Below are 7,431 nucleotides of genomic sequence, written 5' to 3'. Positions count from 1 at the left end.
GGCCTCAGCGCCGAATGTCCAGCCCGGCCGCCCTCTCCTATGCGGTGCACCTGCCACCCTGTCCTGACGGAGTGACATCCAGCTGGGGTGAGTATGATTGAACATATGTAAATACATGTATATTTGTGTGTATGTATACTGTTGTATATACTGGATGTGTATATGTATGCTGTGTATAGTGTATATATGCTGTATATCTGTGCGTATGTGCTGTATATCTGTGCGTATGTGTTGTATATATGTTGTATATCTGTGCGTACGTGTTGTATATACTGGATGTGTGTGTATATATGCTGTATATCTGTGCGTATGTGTTGTATATATGTTGTATATCTGTGCGTACGTGTTGTATATACTGGATGCGTGTGTATATATGCTGTATATCTGTGTGTATGATGTATATACTGGATGGGTGTGTATATATGCTGTGTATGGTGTATATATGCTGTATATCTGTGTGTATGATGTATTTACTGGATGGGTGTGTATATATGCTGTGTATGGTGTATATATGCTGTATATCTGTGTGTATGATGTATATACTGGATGTGTGTATATATGCTGTGTATATATGCTGTATATCTGTGTGTATGATGTATATACTGGATGGGTGTGTATATATGCTGTATATCTGTGTGTATGTGTTGTATATACTGGATGGGTGTGTGTATATGTTGTATATCTGTGCGTATGTGCTGTATATACTGGATGGGTGTGTATATATGCTGTATATCTGTGTGTATGTGTTGTATATACTGGATGGGTGTGTATATATGCTGTATGTCTGTGTGTATGTCCTGTATATACTGGATGTGTGTGTATATATGCTGTATATGTGTGTGTGTATGCTGTATATACTGGATGCGTGTGCGTATATATGCTGTATATCTGTGCGTATGTGTTTTGGTATTTTAAATGTCTGTTTTTTAATGTCGCTACATAAGTTCACTGTTAAGGGGCCCACTGAGGCTCTATCGCCCAGGGGCCCACTGAAACCTGGAGCCGGCCCTGCCTGTATACTTCACCTATACTGTCCTATACACTTCACTTATACTGTCCTATACACTTCACCTACACTGTCACTTATACTGTCCTATACACTTAACCTACACGGTCACTTATACTGTCCTATACACTTCACCTATTCTGTAACTTATATTGTCCTATATACTTCACCTGTACTGTCCTATACACTTCACCTATACTGTCCTATACACTTCACCTATACTGTCCTATAAACTTCACCTACACTGTCACTTATACTGTCCTATACACTTCACCTATTCTGTAACTTATATTGTCCCATATACTTCACCTGTACTGTCCTGTATACTTCACCTATACTGTCCTATACACTTCACTTATACTGTCCTATACACTTCACCTACACTGTCACTTATACTGTCCTATACACTTAACCTACACGGTCACTTATACTGTCCTATACACTTCACCTATTCTGTAACTTATATTGTCCCATATACTTCACCTGTACTGTCCTATACACTTCACCTACACTGTCACTTATACTATCCTATACACTTCACCTATTCTGTAACTTATATTGTCCCATATACTCCTACCCTCTTCAAATCTGAAGCCGGCGTGCGCGCCCTAGGAGTCGGGGAAGCCCTCTATTCAGTCAGGACCACCCTCAACAGAAAGATGGGATTGTCCCTTTTGAAATACCTTTTGGCTCTGCACGCAGACTAGGCTCCTACTTCCCACAGACCCTATAGCTGATGGCAGGAAACCAGATGGAATATGCCATACAGTTGAGCCAGGCCTTGGAAAAGGTCCGCAAGAGTGTTTCTGATTCCTTTTCGGATCCAGACAGAGACCTCAGGACGCATAACCTGAAGCCTGGAGACTACGTGGTGGTAAAGAGACACACCAAAGAGAGAGTCTGGAGCCTCGCTACGACAGTCCTTTCCAAGTCCTGCTGACCAGCGCCACGTCTGTAAAGCTAAAGAGAAGCCAGCATGCTTTCACGCTTTCTATTGCACACTTACTTATTCTTCTTGCTAGCTGGTCTCTTCTGACTGACTATATGCTCAGGGACACCCCAACTATGACTATCACTGTATCTATAGGGGTGACTGTATTCTCAGGGACACCCCAACTATGACTATCACTGTATCTATAGGGCTGACCAGGATGCCCCCAGGGTAGGAGACTTTACCTACAGTTGGTGCAACAAGACAATCACCTTCTTTAACACTGAGAGCACAGGTAGCCCTGTATTAGCAGTGTCTGATGTCTACAGGATTTGTGGGGATAGGAGAGTCAGGTCATGCCAGGCTAGAGGCTGAGAAGGTGAGTGTGCTGTGCTAAAATTTGTGCATTCCATCTTGTCATCCCCAGGGACAAGTTTGATCGGACACATAAAGAACAGGTTGACAATCCAAAAGGATTCTGGAGGTCAAAGAGAGAAGCACCTAGATGACAACATTTATATAGATACAGTAGGAGTACCAAGAGGGGTCCCAGATGAGTTTAAGGCCCACAATCAGATATGGGCAGGACTAGAGTCCATTATTCCCCAGATAGCTATGAGCAAAGATTTTGATTTGGTTAACTGTTTTCATTGTAATCAACAGAGATTTGTATCCGAGATGCTTTCTAGAATCGCATGGCTTTGGACATGATCATTGTTGAGAAGGGAGTAGTCTGTACCATGGTGGGAGCGGCTTGTTGCTTATACATCCTAGATGACATCCCCCCTATGGATCCATTACCCATGCCCTTGAAAAGATTGAAGGACTGTCCAGGAAACTCAAGAGAAACTCTGGAGTGGACACTTTGTCCTTCACTTTGTTGTTGGGGGATTGGAAGGGTTTTCTTTAAGTGGGGGTGATATTGGGAATTGTGATTTTGCTGTTGTCACTTATTGCGCATTGTGGTCCCCCTCATCAAGTCCACCACGTCCCAGATGGCCGTCCGGGTGGTAACAACCATGACAGGAGAAGTGCCCAGGGTGGAGGATGATGCTGCCTGTTGGAGAACCAGCCTCTTTACAAACCTGTGAACTATGGAAACTCAGTGATATGAGTTGAGTGTGCAGACCTTTAACCCTATAGCGACTGGCCTCTGAGCGATCTGGTGAAGCCATAAAAAGGCCAGCAGGTGAGCGTTTAGCCCACCTGAAGGTACCTGGAGGTTATAGGTCTGCAGTCTCAAATAGGGGGGAAATGTTAGTGATATATTCCTCTACAGCTGCCATTTTGGACCTAGCAAACCAAGTAGACACCATTTTGGAGATCAAGAGGACATTTTAGTTTTAGCCAGGGGTGCTATTGACCTCTGTACAGTCATGTCAGGATCAGTGGCGTAACTAGGAGAGGCAGGGCCCCATAGCAGACTTCTGAATGGGGCCCCACTTACACCTTACAAATATACATACAGTATATACACAACAAATATACACACATACTAACACTACCATATACCCTCATGCATCATATACAGAGACATACAGCATACACATAACATATACAAACACATGTGGAGCATATACAAATCACAAATACACACATATATCCAGGGCCGCATCTGCCATGAGGCGGGATGAAAATTTCGCCTCAGGCGGCAGATGCGGATCCCTGATGGAGGCGGCACAACAGCTGTGGGTGATTTGGGCATTCGCCCGAATCACCCACTAGCACTACGGACCTTCCGCCGGCAGTGCTCTATGGCTCTGAAGGACGTAGGCGGCATTTGATGATGTCACACCGCCTGCGTCCATGCACAGCAGCGCTGCCCGGCAGGAATAGGGACGGGCAGACTGCCAATGTTTTATAGGGGGAAGGTTCCGGTGGACTGCTCATTGTCGGTTGATGGAAGAGAAGGGCCCTGTACAGAGGCTTCACTGACTGGTGAAGCAGTAGTCAGCTGGAGTGTTATCGCTTTGTTGCTGCTCCATCCCAGCCTCTGCACCGGTTTTGTGAAAGAAAACAGCCTCTGTCCCAGCAAAGGATCCTCCGGTGACTTGCTGCAGAAGATCACATTAGCAAGCTCCGCCCACCATGTGTGTATGATACTGTGTATATGCTGCTGTGTGAATGCTATGTATGCTGCCTGCTGTGTATGATGTTGTGTGTGTATACTGTGTATGTATGCTGCTGCCTGCTGTGTATGATGCTGTGTGTGTATACTGTGTATGTTTGCTGCTGCCTGCTGTGTATAATGTGTGTATCTGCTGTGTATGATGTTGTGTGTGTGTATACTGTGTATGTATGCTGCTGCCTGCTGTGTATGATGATGTGTATGATGCTGTGTGTGTATACCGCTGCCTGCTGTGTATGATGCTGTGTATGATGTTGTGTGTGTATACTGTGAATGTATACTGCTGCCTGCTGTGTATGATGCTGTGTATGATGTTGTGTGTGTATACTGTGTATGTATACTGCTGCCTGCTGTGTATGATGCTGTGTATGATGTTGTGTGTGTATACTGTGTATGTATACTGCTGCCTGCTGTGTATGATGATGTGTATGATGTTGTGTATGTATACTGCTTCCTGCTGTGTATGATGTGTGTGTATACTGTGTATGTATGCTGCTGCCTGCTGTGTATGATGTTGTGTATGATACTGTGTATGATGTTGTATGTGTATAGTGTGTATGTATACTGCTGCCTGCTGTGTATGATGCTGTGTATGATGTTGTGTGTGTATACTGTGTATGTATACTGCTTCCTGTTGTGTACATGATTCTGTCTGAGTTTATGCTGCTGCCTGCTGTGTGTGTATGATTCTGTATGTATGTTGTATGCTGCTGCATTTGACCCCCTTAGTTACCCTTCTGCCCCCTCCATCTACTAACTGCTGATGTACCAGCAAGATCCACTAAAGAAGAATGGTAAGTCATGATTCATTACAAGAGTATGTGTAGATTAGAAATGTGTATTAATATGGAATGTTAATGTTGTAAGTTGTATATATATATATATATATATATATATATATATGTACAGATAGAATGTGTTGTGTATTTATGTGCTTTTAGTGTAAATACTATTTAATTCATGGGTGACACTTATCACTGATTCTATGCCAGATTCTGGGGTAGAAGCAAAGATATAATCACAATTTTTGCAACAGCAAGCAATCAGAACCTGGAGTGGGCTGAATATAGAAGAATATCAGGGCTAAGATTTTTTTTTTTTTTTTGGGGGGGGGGGCAGCATTTCAGTTTTCGCCTCAGGCAGCAAAGAAGCTAGAATCGGCCCTGCATATATCATATTCACGCCCAATTCACCTAATGTCGGGGCCCTCTGACACTGTGGGCCCCATAGCAGCTGCTATGGCTGCTACCCCTGTAGTTACCCCCTGCTCAGGATGCAGACTTCATTTTGTGTGAAAGTGTTTAGAAATTACTGTGTCTTCATTATAGCTTTTATCTTCTCTGCAGCTTCTCTGCTTGAAGGTCATGTTGTGACTTATACAGAGCTAACACAAGGGTAATTAGTATAAACATTCTGTTTGTATTAGAGCAAGGTCTCTGGAAGAAATGGTTTATAGTATAAACATAAAGCATTTTGGAAGAATATCTTAGAGAATGTTCTGATATATTCAGTATGGCCAAGAGCATTGCAGTATTCTACACCTTTTCACGTCCCCTTGAGCTGATGATGTTATGTGTTTTATATATGCAACTGTGCACTAATAAACGGGGAGTTTTTTCTGCATCTTCAAAGAGACTGGTGTGTCTTAGTTTGTGCTCTCTCTACCGGGGAGCCATGAAAGGTTTAATATGAAAGTCACCTTTACCACTGATAAGGACTGTTTTGAGTCTTAGATAAAAAATCTCTATCATTAGCAGATCATTTCTAGAATCACTGCTGCTTTATTGAATAAGTAGGATGAAAGTAATACCTGTTTGCATACACAGTGAAAACGTGAATATCTTTTATGGTTGGTGTTGGTAACCCTTTTTTTTGTAGTTGTTTTTCTTTGCTTCTTCCATTGAGGCGGTGTGGGGAGGGGAGTTCAGGGGAGGTACAGCCTACCCCTCAATAAATTACCGAAGGGGAAAAAACCTCAAAGATCTTTTGGTTCACAGCCACTACTCTGAGCTGCGAACCACAAAACCCACCTGGCTACCCCCCCGCACCACAGGCTCCTACCCATGTGGGGACTGCTCCTTCTGTAAACATATGATAAGAAAGAGAGACTTCACTGATTCGGATGGCAGACGTACATATGACATAAAACACTACATCAATTGCAAATCTACGTGGCGCAATGCAACTGTCCCAAAATGTACATTGGGAAAACTGTACAGGAACTGAGGAGGAGGATGTCCTCACACCTTAGTACTGTAAGGACTAATAAAGACACAACATTAACTAAACATATGAAGCTGATGCATAAGGGAAACCTGGAACAGCTCAAATTTTGGGGTATCGATTGTCTTAAGACCGGAGTGAGAAGAGGCGATTTAGATAGCAGATTACTACAACTTGAAGCAAAGTGGATCTACCATCTGGGGACATTATCACCCAAAGGCCTTAATGAGGGCTTCACATATGCAGCTTTTCTATAAACTTACTAGGGATTTGGCTTTAGTCTGACAGTTACCTACACTACTGATGGCCTATCTACCTTCTATCCAATAAGCACATCCGACCCTATATATGGACTATACTTACATACTGTGCCAATCACACCTCCTCTCCACCATTGGGAATCATTGCACCCACAATTCGATTAAGAGAACCCTGTAGGGACCAATTTCTAACCTTCAGATGACCATCCAATCTACGGCACTGCCATACCCTCTTATTATGCGTTAAACCCCACTTTAACACATACTTGGGACCGAATATCCCACCGACATATACTCCCAAATTACGTATACAAGAGAAGGCAGTTACCACACATACCCACTCTAGGCACCAAAACTTTGACTGAGTCTGCAGTCAAGTGCCTACTAGCCCCCACTCAAACAGTAGCCTAAGTCTCTCGAAATATGCACTAGATGGGAGTTTTTTCTGCATCTTCAAAGAGACTGGTGTGTCTTAGTTTGTGCTCTCTCTACCGGGGAGCCATGAAAGTTTTAATATGAAAGTCACCTTTAACACTGATAAGGACTGTTTTGAGTCTTAGATAAAAATCTCTATCATAAGCAGATCATTTCTAGGATCACTGCTGCTTTATTGAATAAGTAGGATGAAAGAAATACCTGTTTGCATACACAGTGAAAACGTGAATATCTTTTATGGTTGGTGTTGGTAACCCTTTTTTTGTAGTTGTTTTTCTTTGCTTCTTCCATTTAGGCGGTGTGGGGAGGGGAGTTCAGGGGAGGTACAGCCCAAAAATTAGTATTGGTTAGTTAAGCTTATGTTTGTATTGTTGCTTTTTTCAGTGCAGTGGAAGTTCCAATCTAGCCCTGCCCAAAATTACAGGGACTCTTCCTATAACTACACAAT

This window comes from Engystomops pustulosus, chromosome 1 (assembly GCF_040894005.1).
Source record: "Engystomops pustulosus chromosome 1, aEngPut4.maternal, whole genome shotgun sequence".
NCBI classification, from domain to species: Eukaryota; Metazoa; Chordata; class Amphibia; order Anura; family Leptodactylidae; genus Engystomops; species Engystomops pustulosus.
Note: the sequence above shows the minus strand (reverse complement) of the source record.